This window comes from Pan troglodytes, chromosome 12 (assembly GCF_028858775.2).
Source record: "Pan troglodytes isolate AG18354 chromosome 12, NHGRI_mPanTro3-v2.0_pri, whole genome shotgun sequence".
Lineage (NCBI taxonomy): Eukaryota > Metazoa > Chordata > Mammalia > Primates > Hominidae > Pan > Pan troglodytes.
Genome location: NC_072410.2, coordinates 102804905 through 102821564, shown reverse-complemented (window position 1 = coordinate 102821564; position 16660 = coordinate 102804905). Strand labels below are relative to the sequence as shown.

General features: G+C 42.6%; 1 long non-coding RNA gene across 1 annotated transcript in view; it reads left to right on the top strand.

The window, feature by feature from the left end:
* Positions 1–16660, top strand: part of LOC134807942 (uncharacterized) — a 65653-nt gene that overhangs the window by 3314 nt on the left and 45679 nt on the right. The window contains exon 2 of the long non-coding RNA XR_010149612.1: positions 6328–6601. This is a non-coding gene — a long non-coding RNA (uncharacterized LOC134807942). The remainder of the gene's footprint in view (positions 1–6327; positions 6602–16660) is intronic.

Sequence of the window (16660 nt, the reverse complement as noted above, 5' to 3'; positions counted from 1 at the left end):
GTGGGTGGATCGCTTGAGCTCAGGAGTTCGAGACAAGCCTAGGCACCATGGCAAAACCCCGTCTATACAAAAATTAGCTGGGCATGGTGGCTCATGTCTTTAGTCCCAGCTGCTCGGGAGGCTTGAGGCACAAGAATCACTTGAACCCGGGAGGCAGAGGTGAGCCAACATCGCACCACTTATACTCCAGTCTAGGTGACAGAGTGAGACTCTGTCTCAAAAACAAAAACAAACAAACAAAAAGTCCCTAACTGTGTAAGTTTCTAGCCCCACAAAAGCCGATCCACTCCATGACCCATCCAAGAGGAAAGACCTAAAGACAATGGCATTGGTAGTTTGCCAACCCTTCAGATGGATTAAAGTGAAGCTCAAAGTTGACAAATCTCACCAATATTGTCAGAGTTTACAGCCAGTCTTTCAATTCCCCACTCCTAATGGAGAACAGCTAATGTAGGGATACCAGGCTCTAAGTAAATCCCTCAGCATGGAAGACAGAGGCCAGACAATTAGAAAATAGGGTCTAGCAGAAAATGTCAAGAGAACTTAGAAAAGAAAAAAAAGACACTCTGAGCATACATCAAGAATAAGGTGCCATAACAATTATACAGGACAAAAAATTCTTAGAAATTAACAGCATGGGAGCAGAAATGAAAAACTCAAGATTGGAAAATAAAGTTGAGAAAATTTCCCAGAAGCAAATCAAAAGACAAAGACATGTAAAATAAGAAAGAAAAAAATTAAAATTAGAGGATTAGTCCAAGATATCCAGTATCTGAATAATAGGAATTTCTGAAAGAGAGAGGAAGTCATCATCATAACAACATTTCCTAGATCTGAAAGAATGAACTTCCAAGACTGAAAGTATCTGCTGAGTGACCATATTTTTGGAATAAAATAGATCCATGTAAAGGCACATCTGAGTGAAATTTCAAGACAGTGGGGACAAAGAGAAGATTCTATGAGCTTCAAAGAGAAGATTTCTATGAGCCATATAGAAAAATTCATTGTCAAATAGCCTTAGCCTTCTCAACAACTCTGGACTCTAGAACCCAATAGAGATTTTATTTCAAAATTCTGCATAGAAAATGTTTACAATTTATAATTCTACACACAGCCAAACTGTCAAGTATAAGGATATAATAAACACATTTTCAGATAAGTCTCAAAAAATTTGCCTCCTACACATCTTTTTCTCAGCCACCAGATGTTATGCTCCATCAAAATGAAATGAGTACATTAAAGAGGAAAATGTGGGATGCAGAAAACAGGATATCCAACATAAGTGAGATGTGGATGGAAAATGTGGGATGCAGAAAACAGGATATCCAACATAAGTGAGATGTGGATGAAGACTCCAGAGAATAATAGAGATTTCAGTATGAAGACTGTACATTAGGTGTAGAGGTCAACCATTTCAGATTGGAGCACGATCATCATTTTTGCCTTCTGTAATTCTACTGAGTTTTTATCTTAATGAAGCTACTTGAGGATGTACTCCACCAAAAAAAAGGAGAAAACCAAGAGGAAGAGATGAGAACCAAAAAACCAGAAATCAAACTTAGGACAAAAGCCGAGGAAATTTCATACGATGAAAGCAAAAGGAAGTCTCAGGATGACAGCTGTGCAGGGGGCCTAGGAAGCCACCAGTACTAATAGAAGAGAATGAAGGTATCAGGGAGCAAGAAAGAAATTAGCACTGATAGGCTACCTGATCGGGCAGATCTGGCAGGAAAACTACAATGAAAGGCATTGGGAAAGTGTGGCAAAACTGAGCAAATGACAAGCACAAAGAAAATTAAGCAATTTAGTAAACAAGGCAATTAGTATAAGTTCAAGAAAAACAAAAATTTAGAAAAGCAATGTAATCAGAGTGTACCACAGTGTGTAGCTGTGAATAGTAATTACATGGGCATAATCAAATAAACATTGAATATTGGGTATTTTATAAAACATTGAGATATGTATATTTTGGGAGGGTTAGGAGGAAGGGGAGCAGATGACAGTCCAAGAGTGATCGGTCTTCATCTACCACAATGGAAGCCAATAATTAATGTCAAAAGTTGATTTATAGTCATTATGGAAAAACAGTATGGCAGTTTCTCAAAAAACTAAAAATAGAACTACCATATGACCCAGCAACCCCACTACTGGGTATTTATCCAAAGGGAAGGAAATTAGTATATTGAAGAGATACCTGCACCCTCATGTTCATTGCAGCTCTATTCACTATAGTCAAGACATGGAACCAACTTAAGTGTACATCAACAGATGAATGGATAAGGAAAATGTAGTGTATATACACAATCAAATACTATTCAGCCGTAAAAAAGAATGAAATCCTGTCAACTGAAGCAACATACCTGAACCTGGAGGACATTATGTTACGTGACATAAATCAGGTACATAAAGATAAATACCACATGCTGTCACTCATATGTGGGAGCTGAAAATGGAGCTCACAGAGGTAGAGAGTAGAATAAAGATTATTAGAGACTGAGAAGAGAAGGAGGGAGAGGAGGATGGGGAGAGGCTGGTTAACAGATACAAAAGTACTGTACAGCTAGATAGGAGGAATAAATTCTAGTGTTCTGCAGCACTGTGAGGTGAATATAGTTACCAAAAATGTACTGCATATTTTCAATAATCTGGAAGAGAGGATTTTGAATGTGCACAACACGAAGAAATGATAAATATTCAAGGTGATAGATATGCTAACTTTCCTGATCTGATCATTGCTCATTACACACGTATCCAAATATTGCTCTGTATCCTGTGAATTTATATAATGGTGTCAACTAAAAATAAAATGGAAAAAAGTTAATTAATTAAAATATAGCAATGCTGGGCTCATGGCTAACACCTGTAATCCTAGCACTTTGGGAGGCCAAGGCAGGGGAACCGAACTAGCCGCTTTTTCATGGAGTACCATTTTGTTTTAAAGAACGACTGACAGGCAAATATTAATATTCAGACATGAGTATTTGGCAGTCATTTTCTTGAAAATGAATGAAGTAAGCCTGTCTGTCCCTTCAAGGAAAGCAACTAGAGTATTTGTGAGCAGTGATTAAACTAGAGCTTTCAAGAGGAAAATGAGAGATTTGGAAGAAATTGTGTCCACCACCATGAACTTGACAGTGATAATTCAAGACTTTTATGATGAGATTCGAGGTAAAATAAACTGATGTGATTTTTGTTTTTGTCTAATATTGTCAACATTTGACTATCTGCATAATTAAATGAGCCATTTGCCAAAGAACCAAGGCATAATCTTATAAAATCATGCATAAATAAAAGAGCCAGTCAAATGCAAGATAGACCAATGATTTCTAATGTAACAGTTTGAAAAGTTTACTGGTAGGTTTCAGATTCCACACGGCAACTGACCTTTTAAGAAATTACCATTGACTATGTTTTCGTATAGAATCAAAAAAGAATAGCCACAATTATCTAAAAAGGCTCATAAAATACTCCTCACTTTTCCAACTATGTATCTATAAGACTGGATTTTCTTCTTATATTTCAACAAAAAACATATCCAACAGATTGAGTTCAGAAGCAGATATGAGAATCCACATGTATCTATTCTATCTATTCTGTTTTATCCACATTTATTCTATCTATTCTATCAAGCAAAACATTAAGCAGATTTGCAAAATATTAAATAATGCCACTCTTCTTGCAAGTTGTTTTTATATTTTGAAAAATGTAGTTATTTTTTATAAAAATATGTTGTCTATATTAACCAATAATGGACATTGTTGTCATTTTAAAATCAATTTAGAAATATTTTTAAATTGTCTCTATTTTCCTTTCTAGTAAAGGATATATCAGTAGTTACCTTAGATAAACAAAAGCTCTTCATTGTCCTCTATAATTTTTAAGAGTATGAAGAGGTTTTAGACCAAAAAGTAAGTTTGGAAACCACTAACTTGAGCCTTCTGACTGCCCTTGTGGACAATGGTTACAAATATTCAGAATGTGACTCTAGGATACTAAGAGCTGCCACCTGAAGATTTTTTAATAGAGGCGAAAAGCAGATTTAGGATTTTCAAATTCTTTTTTCTTTTCATTAAAAAAAATTAAAATAGAGACGATGTCTCACTATGTTGCCCAGGCTGGTCTTGAACTCCCGATCTCAATTGATCCACCCACCTCAGCCTCCCAAGATGCTGGGATTACAGGCATGAGCCACCATGCCTGGCCTCAAAATTCTTAATACCATAGGTGTTAAGTCCATTCAGGCTGCTATAACAAATTACCATAAACCGAGCAGCTTATAAACAGCAGAAATTTATTTCTCATGGTTCTGGAGACTGGGAAGTCCAAGATCAAGGTGTCAGTAGATTTGGAGTCTGATCAGGGCCTGCTTTCCAGTTCACAGATGGCATCTTCTTGCTGTGTCCTCACATAGTTGTAGGGGTGAGGGGGTTTTTATATAAGGGCACTAATCCCATTCATGAGGGTTCCACCCTCATGATATAATCACCTCCCAAAGGATCCACCTCCTAATACCATCACCTTGGGGTTAGAATTTTAATTTTAATTTGGGAGGGACACAAACTTTCAGACCATAGCACTGAGTTCAAACAATTCTCCATTAACTTCCATTTAGATTATTGGCTAATTAGTATTTGCTTAAAAAAAGCTCCTTGTCTGAATCTCAGTTTCTTCACCTGTAAAAGGGAAATAAGATTTCTTTCTTAATCAAGCTTTAATGTTCTTACTGTAATGAAAGCAGAAGGCAATCATGCCTTGAAATATTTCCACCACAATTTAATTATTCATCTCTAGTCCCTTGCAGGATTTCTTGTCTGCTGATATTGGTAATTATCTCCTCTAGTCAAATTAAATGTGTGGTTTTTATTTTTAATTGCTCCAGGGTATTAGAAGAATTAATTAGTAAGTGTTGGCCAACTACCTTGAAGATGAAAAGCACTATGTAATTATCACCATGGGAAAAGTGCTTTCCATGCGCTTTGCTGAATTCACTACTTAGGATTATGGGATTAAATGTGAACTTTGAGGACTTCTGGTGTGAATATGGTAACATAGATTCAGCATCTTTCTTCTTTTTTCTTTTTTAAATGCTACAAAAACAACAAAAAGTGTAAACTTATCTTCAGCAAATTTGGGAGCAGATATAATCCATAGCCTTCAAAATATGAATCAGGGCTGCTGAGAGCAGCTAAGATTAGACAGAAGCCATATAGGAGAAACTGGCAAAGAGCTATGAGGTTCAAGTGGCAGCAGAATCCAGAAAGCATCAGTAAACATGATTCCTAAAGTGAGGGACTCACCATGTAGTGGAAATGTGTGGCATCTTGTCAATGGATTTCGGTGAGCAGACCTGGTGGCACCCAAGTCCTCCTGGAACCTGGTTTATTTCAGAGGAGGAGCAAAAAGATATTGGCTACACAATTTAAAAAGAGAAACCGTCTGCATTGTTTTGCTAGGGCTACCATAGCAAAAGACCACAAACTGGGTGGCTTAAACAAGAAATGGATTATCTCATAGTTCTGGCAACCTTCCTGATGAAGGTGTTTGTCGAGTTCATTTCTTTTGAGGGGTGTGAGGAAGATCTGTTCCTTTCCTTTTGTGTAGCTTAAAAAGAGTATAGTTTTCTTTTTTCTTCAACTTTTATTGTAAGTTCTGGGGTACGTGTGCAGGCTGTGCAGGTTTGTTACATAGGTCAATGTGTGCCGTGGTGGTTTGCTGCACAGATCAACCCATCACCTAGGTATTAAGCCCATCATCCGTTAGCTATTCTTCCTGATGCTCTCCCTCCCCCCAATGCCCCCCGCCCCCAACAGGCCCCAGTGTGTGTTGTTTCCTCCCTGTGTCCATGTGTTCTCATTGCTTAGCTCCCACTTTAAGTGAGAACATGCTGTGTTTGGCTTTCTGTTCCTGTGTTAATTTGCTGAGGATAATGGCTTCCAGTTCCATCTCTGTCCCTGCAAAGGACATGATCTCATTAAAAGGAGTACATTTTAATCAAAGTATTTATTAGCATTGGATTCTAGACTTTCCTTTAAAAGAAGGGCAAACTAAAACAAAGCTATAGACTCCAAGAAATGGGTATAATTTGGCTGTTTCTAAGTTAATCCAAGAAGTAAATGTAACTTCATAAAAGCTCAACATGACAAAACTTTCATAGTGAAAGTGGAGTCAGATTCCTCCGAGCTGTGATAGCCATTGCCATCTCATGAGATGGGAGGTGGATTCCGGGAAACCATCCAGGGAAGCTGGACTGATGTTTTAGTCCATGTGGGTTTCTATAGTGGAATACAATAGACCCGGTGACTAATAAACAACATTTACTTCTCACAGTTCCCTCTGGAAAGGCATCAGGGGAGGCATTTGGGAAAGCTGGCACTTTCCTTTTGCCCTTCACATCGCATGATTGATTGGAAAAATGGGAAATGACAAGTGGCATCAACAAGCGGGGCAAAGAGCTAGCCCAGTCAACCTACGATGGGCCCCATTCAAGGGGCACAGAGGGACAGAGGGACAGAGGGACAGAAGGCTGAAGACTGGCTGGCTGGGGTGCAGCGATGCTATGGAACGCCCCATGGGACTTGGCATGAATAGGAAGCGTGGCCAGGTCAGTGGCCTCCCCTGTGATGCTCCTTTATCCAGCCCTTCACCAGGCCTGTCCCTGGGTCTCATGCCCTCTGCCATTGGCTAGAAAACTCAGCCAGTGACTGCCACCTGAGAAAGGAAGAAGAGGGATGTGGGCATAGAACAGCCACCCTCCTTGCCCTGCCCTGCCCAGCCCAGCCCACTGGGATCTGCTCTTCCTCTGAGCTCCCCAGCCTGGGCCATGGTGGTGCACAACTGCAGAGGGCACCATTCACATTCCCTGTGCGGGCAGAGTCCATGCCTGCTGCTGGGCAAGAGCACATCCGGCTGGTTTTATTCAGTATCTGGGTGTGAGTTTGTCTTACTACCTTGGCTAGACCAAACTCCTGGAGGGATGGGACATGTTTCTAAATCTTTTTATATACCAAACCACCTAACACTAGCCCAGCTTGATAAATCTTTGCTGATGGATGGGCAACCCAGACATGGAGTCATCTGCCCTGAATTGCAGAAAACCGGGCCATTGAAGCTCACAAGAACATGTATTCTAGAGAGCTCTGCAAACCTGCTTCTGCCCAGCTTTGGCATCTGGGGTTAGCATTAGCCGTTTAGAAATGTGACCTTTTATGACACAGGGCATCTCCCAGCAGTCGCATGATGTGACCAGGGTGGTTTTCTGCCTCTGCTACTTGTGTCAGTTTCTTCCTCCCTAAAAGCGTTCAGTAATGAGTGGGGATTTCACGAGCCATAGGCAGAACTGACTCTGCAGAGCTCGGAGTGGGGTTTGGATTAACCACAGTCATCACCACTGTTTATGCAGCTTTGCAGCCGGCCAAGGCTCAAATTTCTCCCAGAGGCCCACAATATTTCTCTGTGTGATTCTTTTGAAGCATGAGGCCTCAAACCCATACTTAAATACTTCTCCTCTAACGTAAGCTTTGGCATAGCTAGATGATACTTCACTGAGCCTCCCAAGCCTGCCTACCTTCCATCTGGCCACTAACACTCAGTAAGAAAACTTTGAGCACTTTCAGACACTTTCAGGGTAGACTTGTCTAAGTGCTGGGCTGCCCTGCTGGAATCAACTGGAAATGAATGTTAAAAAAACAAAAAGAAAGAAAGAAAAACATTGAAATGAGAAATAGAGGATATGGTTTGGCTGTGTCCCCACCCAAAACTCATCTTGAATTCCCACGTGCTATGGGAGGGACCCGGTGGAGGTAATTGAATCATGGGGGCGGGGCTTTCCCATGCTATTCTCATCATAGTGAGTAAGTCTCATGAGATCTGATGGTTTTATAAAGGGGAGTTTCCCTGCACAAGTTCTCTTCTCTTGTCTGCTGCCATGTGAGACTGCCTTTTACCTTCTGCCATGATTGTGAGGCCTCCCCAGCCAGGTGGAACTGAAAGTCGATTAAACCTCTTCTGTAAATTGCCCAGTCTCAGGTATATCTTTATCAGCAGCGTGAAAACAAACTAATATAGAGGACTAGAATTTTTAGTCATTAGCTTGTGGGATGGCCATGAACAGATTATTTCTCTGTGCTCCATGTTGCCATTTGTAAAATACAGGAGAGGAACAAGAGGAGGGTGTCCCTGCCCCACTGCCCACAGGATACCTGTCCTGAGCCATATGTCCCTCTGGGGGTAAGAAATGGGGGAGGGCGGGATGGGGGAGGCGTGTGCAGAGCCTCCAGCTTTTTCCTGGCTGAGGCTGAGGTGTCACCTGTGGACACAGGTCAGAGGTAGTTAGGTTTTTCAGTGTAGAGACTGAGCTTGGAATTGTTCTCACAGCACAGTCTCCAAGCCCTCTGGTTCCTAAACTAATTACCCAGATTAATGAATTGGTTCTTTGATTCCAAGAACACTTTGTGGCAAAAACATGAATTCAAAATGTCTGGGGGTGAGAGAGGCAGCTTTTGTATGTATATATGTATGTATGTATGTATGCATGTATGTATGTATGTATTTTGAAACGGAGTCTTGCTCTGTCGCCAGGCTGAAGTGCAGTGGCACGATCTTGGCTCACTGCAACCTCTGCCTCCCGGGTTCAAGCGATTCTCCTGGAGACGCAGCTTTTAGTGTCTCTAGCTTGTTAGGAGAGCAGGAGGGCTGCGCGGGCAGAGGGCATTGAGCACTTTGCCAGGAGGTGTGGGTCTGAGTTCAGTTCCAGTTCCACCCTCAACTCACAGAGTGAGCTTGAGTCAGTTCTTCCGCCTCTTAGGGCCTCAGTCTCCCCATCTGTGCAATGCAGGGGTAGACTAGGGAAGCCCCAGACTCACTTCCAGGTCTGAGGTTTGAGGATCTTCTCCATTAGGCTGTTTTCTTTCCTTCCTCATCCCCTCAGTCTTCTAATTTTTTCCCCAGTCTTGCAGATGGGAGACCAATATTCTTTTTCTGGTTGATCTTGGCTATTTCATTGATGCAGGCCATAGGTTTCCTAATGGACAATGAGAGAGTTTGACTAGGAGTGTCTACAGGTTCACCCAGTTCTGGGGCTCTGGGCTTCCTGAAATTCCATGGTATAAAGGTGTACAGCCGGGTGGTGCCTGACGGTCTGGGCTGGGGGCCCTCCCTTCACCCCTTCATTGTAGGGAACTTACCTTCACCCTTACATCATAGGGAACTTACCTTTCAGGTGCCCCAGTTGCTGCCTCACCTACTGATCCACCAGATTTCTCAAGAGGGCCTTGGAAATGGCTTAGACAGAGGCCCATAGGCGGAATCTGTTGTGATGGCTTTTTAAAGTATCACCCTGATTGAGTAGCAGTCTCCATTTATTCAATTAAACACTAATCTAAGTGTTGCTGTGAAGGTATTTTGTAGACATGATTAAAGTCCATTATCAGTTGATTCAAGTAAAATGGATTATTCTAGATCATCTGGGGCATATAATTTCTTCTTCCCTGCAGAAGAAGAAACTCTACCTGTAACAGCAGCTTCAGCCACACCCCAAAGTCCCAGCCTGCCCTTCCCCGAGGCCTGCCCTAGGAATTTCAGACTCACCCAGCCAGCCCCCACAACTGTGGAAGCCAATTCCTTGCAAGAATCTCTTAGTGCATACCTCTTACTGGTTCTGTTTCTCTGGTTGAACCCTGACCAATATACTGTTGGATCAGACATAGTGGGTAAGGCACACCTCTGGTCTGATCCTTAGGCTCCATATTATTTCTGAAAAATATGAAACACATCTCCCTAGTTCTCTAGTCCAGGCTGTCATGATCTTGACCATATGTGTCAAACATTTCCTAACTGAGCGGAATACATTTGCCCCTACTATCCCTGCCACATTCAGGACAAGGTCAAATGAGGCTTCTGAGTGATTTTGCCTTCGGTGGGTTTTTAATACCTCACAAGTACTTGATCTTGGGATTCTCTGTACACTGAGTTTACCCCACATTGCTTTTAATGGTAGGATCTTCTAAATACTTATTACTGAGAGTGAAATATTCTACCACCCCTCACCATTCAATTTAATAGCTACTGCTGAACATCTAAAATCAAGACAAATAACCAAGCATAACCAAGTTTGTGAGTCTCCAGGGAACTTAAAGATCCTGTGTGTGTGAGCGACAGCAACCCTGCACAATAGGAGAGTGGGCAGAGTCCTGGGCTGAAAAGGGGATCTCAGCGAGTGAAATCAAAGAAACCAGAATCCTTGGCCTTTTTGTTTTCAAGATCTCAGCTTTTCAGCATCTCTCTCTTCATCCTAAAAATACAGATTTGCCAAACACCCGGACTATAATGTTTAAAAATAACAAATAATGCAGTTTCCATTGACATTTGTCTCTACTGGGTGCACAGATGATGGGCACGATATGTTAACCTCTGGTGTTTAGCTCATAAAATGGAGAATATTGTCCTCTGAAGTCCAAGAGAAGCATAACAAGCCCAGCAGACCCTTCTGCCAGGGGTTGAGGAACTAGATGTGGGCTGTTTGGGGAAGGAGGGAGTTCCAGACACCAAGAACAATGGATGTCAGTGACAACTACATAGAAGAGGTCAAAGTTTGCCCTAGTCTTCTGCTTCCAGACAATCCCAGGCCACCGAGTTTGGGGCTTGCTGAATTACAGAGAGCATGAGAATCTGGAAGAGGCCCCAGCCTCTCTGGCATGCAGCCACGAAAGAGGGCTGGGCCAGCGTGTTGGAGAACTGGCTCGGTCCTTGCCTGCAGAGTGTAGCTTTCCTCTCTTCTCTCAGTGCATCCATTTTCTTCTGGCCTCTGACCTGTGCTGACAGTAAGAGCTTCATAAAGCCGTTTTCTGTTGCTCATCCCAGCACCCAGCCCTGGACCTGGGCAGCTGCCAAGGGCCTGTATGGGCCTGGCAGGTGGGCATTTGCTCAGGCTGCCAAGTGGTGAGGAGTGCCCAGCCTCTTTGCTGGCATCTTGCCAAGCACTGTGGTACTGACTCATCTTTCTCTTTCACAGCTTAGGGCCAGGCAAGAAGCATTCAGTTCAGAGCAGGGAAGAGCATAGGGCCCTTGGACATCCTCAGGTATCTTGCAGAGTGAGCCTTTTCTCTGGAGACTTTGCAGCAGGTCCTAGCTTTGCCTGCTCTACCCATCATGGTAACCACAGCCTGGTGTGTCTGGAAAACTGCTAGTTCAGCATGGTGCAGCTCGGATGGCCTTGGGGTGTGGTGGGCCATGAAACTGAAGGGCAGTGTGGGAGTCGGGGGCACACTCACAATATAAATTTGCAACTGGGACGATATTTTGGAAAAATATTAATGTGTTTTTTCTCTTTTACTTTTCTGAATATCTGACATTCTCTCTATCTGCCTAAGGCATTCATTTACATGGAGAGATTAAGATTGTTCTAAAATACTTACCAAAACAACAAAAACATTATTATTCACCTTTTGACTTTCAAAATAAGAGTTTTATAGTTTTTTGATATAATAATTGAAATACAATAAACTGAATATATTGAAAGTGTACAATCTGATGAGTTTCAACATATGTGAAATGGCCATCACAATCAAAATAATGAACATATCCTCACCTCCAAAAGTTTCCTGGCTCCCCAACTCGGTTCTCAGGCAAGCACTGATTTGCTCTCTGTTACTACAGATTAATTTGCATTTTCTAGAATTTTATATAAGTGGAATCATACAGTATTTACACATTTTGTCTGGTTTCTTTCACTCTGCATAGTTATTTTCAGACTCATTTTTATTGCCGCAGGAATTGATAGTTCCCTCCTTTTTATTGCTGTGTAAAATTCCATGGTATGATACAGTGCAATTTGTTTATTTACCAGTTGATGGGCCTTTGGTTGTTTCCAGTTTTTGGCTGCTACAAATAAAGCCGCTATGAATGTTTGTGTGCATGTCTTTGTGTGGACATATGCTTTCATTTCTCTTGGGAAAATACCTAGGAGTGTAATGTCGGTGTCATCTCATAGATGTATTTTTATTGTTTTAAGAAATTGGCTGTTTCAAAAAGTAGTTGCACCATTTTATACTCCCACTAACAGGGTGAGTTCCAGTTGCTCCATATCTTCACCAACACTTAATATGGCCAGTCTATTCTTTTAACCATTCTAGTAGGTGCATATAAGGTAATATGGTTTGGATCTGTGTCCCTGCCCAAATCTCATGTTGAATTGTAGTGTTGGAAGTGGGGCCTACTGGGAAATGATTGGATCATGGGGCTGGTTTCCAATGGTTTAGCACCATCTCCTTGGCGCTGTCTTGTGATAGAGTTCTCATGAGGTCTGGTTGTTTAAAAGTGTGTAGCACCTCCCCCTGCTTCCTCCTGCTCCAGCCATGTAAGATGTGCCTGCTTCCCCTTTGCCTTCTGCCATGATTGTAAGTTTCCTGAGGCCTCTCCAGAAGCAGATGCTGCCATGCTTCCTGTACAGCCTGCAGAACTGTCAGCCAATTAAACATAGTTTCTTTATAAATTACTCAATCTCAGGCATTTCTTTATAGTAATGCGAGAATGGACTAATACATAAGGATAGCTTATTTTGATTGCAATTTGCACTTTCCTAGTGACTAATGACACTAAGATTTGTAGCAAGACATACCCAAGCTAGCCTGGCTATTGCTTGGAGAGATTTTCTAAATTCCTTTGTACTGAAGCAAAATAGCACAGTGGTTAAAATATGGGCTTGGCGCGTGCGTGATGACATATTTATTCATTGCAGCATTGTTTGTAATAGCAGGAAAATCAAAAAACCTGTGTCCATTAATGGACTATGTCAGATAGACTATGGTGTTATATTAGTCAGGATTTTTCAGAGAAACAGACCCATAGAAAGTGTGTATGTGTGTGTTGTGTATTTTTGAAGAAATTTATTTTAAGAGATTGGCTCACATGATTGTGGAAGTTTGCCAAGCCAAAAATCTAATGGGGGAGGCCAGTGGGCTGGAAATGCAGGAAAGAGTTGCAGTTTGACTTTAAAGGCACTGAGCCTGGAGATACATGAAAGAGCTGATATTGCAATTCAAGTCTGAAAGCAGTCTGTGGCAGAATTCCCTCTTAATTGGGGAAGGTCAACTTTTTGTTCTACTGAGACCTTCAAGTAATTGGATGAGGCCCATTTATGTTGTGAAAGGCAATCTACTTACTCAAAGTTCACTGATTTAAATGTAAGTTTCATCCAAAAGCATCTTCACAGAAACATCCAAAATAATGTCTGACCAAGTAGCTGGGCATTCTGTGGCCCAGCCAAGTTGACATAAAAATAACCAGGGCAGGCCAGGCACAGTGGCTCACACCTGTAATCCCAGCACTTTAGGAGGCCAAGGCAGGTGGATCACAAGGTCAAGAGATCGAGACCATCCTAGCCAACATGGTGAAACCCCATCTTTACTAAAGATACAAAAATTAGCCAGGTGTGGTAGCACATGCCTGTAATCTCAGCTACTCGGGAGGCTGAGGCAGGAGAATCGCTTGAACCCGAGAGGCAGAGGTTGCAATGAGCCGGGATTGCACCACTGCACTCCAGCCTGGTGACAGAGCGAGACTCTGTCTCAAAATAAATAAATAAAACAAAAAATAACCAGGGCTGGGCATGGTGGCTCATGCCTGTAATCCCAGCACTTTGGGAGGCCAAGGCAGGCAGATCACAAGGTCAGGAGATCGAGACCAGCCTGACCAACATGGTGACACCCCATCTCTACTAAAAATACAAAAAATTAGCCAGGCATGGTGGTATGCACCTGTAACCCCAGCTACTCAGGAGGCTAAGGCAGGAGAATCACTTGAACCCGGGAGGAAAAGGTTGCAGTGAGCCACGAACCTGCCACTGTACTCCAGCCTGGGCAAAAGAGAGAAACTCCATCTCAAAATAAATAAATAAATAACCATCATGGGTATGAGTGGAACACTATGCAGCCATTAAAAAGAAAAGTAGCTCTGCTAGGCACGGTGGCTCACGCCTGTAATCCCAGCACTTTGGGAGGCCGAGGTGGGTGGATCACCTGACGTGAGGAGTTCAAGACCAGCCTGGCCAACATGGTGAAACCCCATCTCTACTAAAAACACAAAAATTAGCCAGGCATGGTGGCTGGTGCCTGTCATTCCAGCTACTTGGGAGGCCGAGGCAGGAGATTCGCTTGAACCCTGGAGGCGGAGGTTGCAGTGAGCTGAGATTGTGCCACTGCACTCCAGCCTGGGAGACAGAACAAGATTTCATCTCAAAAAAAAAAAGAAAGGTAGCTCTAAATGTACTAAGAACATAATATTTACCTCCAAGATAAATTATTAAATTAAAAAAGCCAGATATAGAACAGTATATAAAATATGCTACCATTAAAAAATTTTTTTTAAATAATACAGTCATGCATTGCTTAATGATGGGCATACATTCTGAGAAATGTGTCATTAGGCAATTTCATGTTGCATGAACATCATAGGATATACTTACACAAACTTAGATGGTGTAACCTACTACACACCTGGCTATATAGTATAGACTATGCTCCTAGACTATAAACCCATACAGCATGTTAGTGTACTGAATACTGTAGGCAACTGTAACATAATAGTAAGTATTTGTGTATCTAAACATAGCTAAACATAGAAAAGGTACAGTAAAAATATGGTATAAAAGACAAAAGATGCTACATCTGCATAGGACACTTAACATGGATGGAGGTTACAAGATGAAAGTTGCTCTGGGTGTCAGTGAGAGAGTGCTGAGTGAATGGGAAGGTCTAGGACATTATGCCACTGTAGACTTTATAAACACTGTACGCCAGCAGACCCCAACCTTCCTGGCACCAAGGACCAGTTTCGTGAAAGACAATTTTTCCATGGACAGGGGTGGGGTGACGGTTTGGGGATGAAACTGTTCCACCTCAGATCATCAGGCATTAGTTAGATTCTCATAAGGAGATAACAACAACAACAAAAAAGAAACAAACAAACAAATATTCTCATAAGGAGTGCACAACCTAGATCCCTCGCATGCACAGTTCACAATAGGGTTCGTGCTCCTATGAGAACCTAATTCTCCTGCTGATATGACAGGAGGCGGAGCTCAGACAGTCATGTTTGCTCGCCTGCCACTCACCTTCTGCTGCATGGCCCGGTTCCTAACAGTCCATGGACCAGTACTGGTCTGAGACCCAGGGGTTGAGGACCCCTGCTGTACACTATACTAAATTTATAAAAAACAATTATGTTATAATGTTATGACAGCTACGATGTCAGGAGGATAGGAATTTTTCAGCTCCATTATAATCTCATGGGATCACTGGTGTATATGTGGTATATCATTGACTAAAACATCACTATGCATTTGTGTATATAAACGACTATATATGGAATTACCGTGGTTGTAAGAAAATGGTATGGGAGCTGGGCGCAGTGGCTCATGCCTGTAATACCAGCACTTTGGTAGGCCAAGGTGGGCAGATCACGAGGTCAGGAGTTCGAGGCCAGCCTGGCCAACATGGTGAAACCCCATCTCTACTAAAAAACAAAACAAAACAAACAAACAAACAAAAACCAAAAATTAGTCGGGTGTGGTGGCAGGTGCCTGTAACCCCAGCTACTTGGGAGGCTGAGGCAGGAGAATCACTTGAAACTGGAAGGCGAAGGTTGCAGTGAGCTGAGATCACACCCCTGTACTCCAGCCTGGGCGAAAGAGCAAAACTCTGTCTCACAGGAAAAAAAAAAAGAAAGAAAAGAAAATGGTATGGGAAACTGAGAGGCTAGGGAATAGGGAAGAATGGCAGCTTATTTTTTCTTTCACTCTCTACTTTTTGTGTTTTTAAAATTTTATGGCATATGCAGAAGAAACCTTGGCTTTACATCCCAGCTCCATCGGCTAGAGATGTATCCCAGCCTTCCCGCTTCAGGGCTGCAGGCACAGGAGTGGCCGTTTTAGAGCAAAAGCCATAGCAAGTGGGGGTGGACAGGGATGGAGGCCAGAGATGTGCTCCTGAGTGGCCTGGACAGGATCCAGGAGTACGGTTCACCCGTTTGTAGTGGTGTGGACGGCCTGTGCCAGGGACCAGGAAAGATAGGGCTGGAGCTCCAAGGGGCACGGAGGGGCTGTGAGAGCCAGAAGGGGGCTGAGTCAGCCAAGCAGCAGCCCCGGCTCCACCACACAGAGCTTTTTCTTTGCAGTGAAGTCTGGGCCGCTCACTTTTTAGCCCCAGGCTGGGAAAGATGACATAGGTTCCCAGACGGTGAGCCTCACCCAGTGAAATTTCTTTCTGGCTGCAGGGTACATGCAGACCTGACCTTTTGGGCTTGCAGATCTGTGTGGAAAGATAACCTTCTCACAGGAGGCTTGCAAAGGAAATCCCTGCAAATGAGGACAGGTAATAATACCTTTGCTTTCCCAGTTCTTTAAGATTCTGACTCCACAATAACAGGGCTTTGCTTCCAAAAAAAAAAAAAAGAGTCCAACATGTGTTGCAATTTCAGCCAACATATGTTGCAAACTCAGGCTCAGCATCTGGTAGTAGTTAAGGGCAGGCTGACATTCACTGTGTAATTCAAATTCCTCCAGCCCTTTGTCCTCTTTCCCAGGCTCCTAGCAGCCTCCTCCCCTTCTCCCACTTCCCCTGACTTTCCCCCAAACTCTAGACGGACTTGTTCCTCTGCTTCCCAGTCT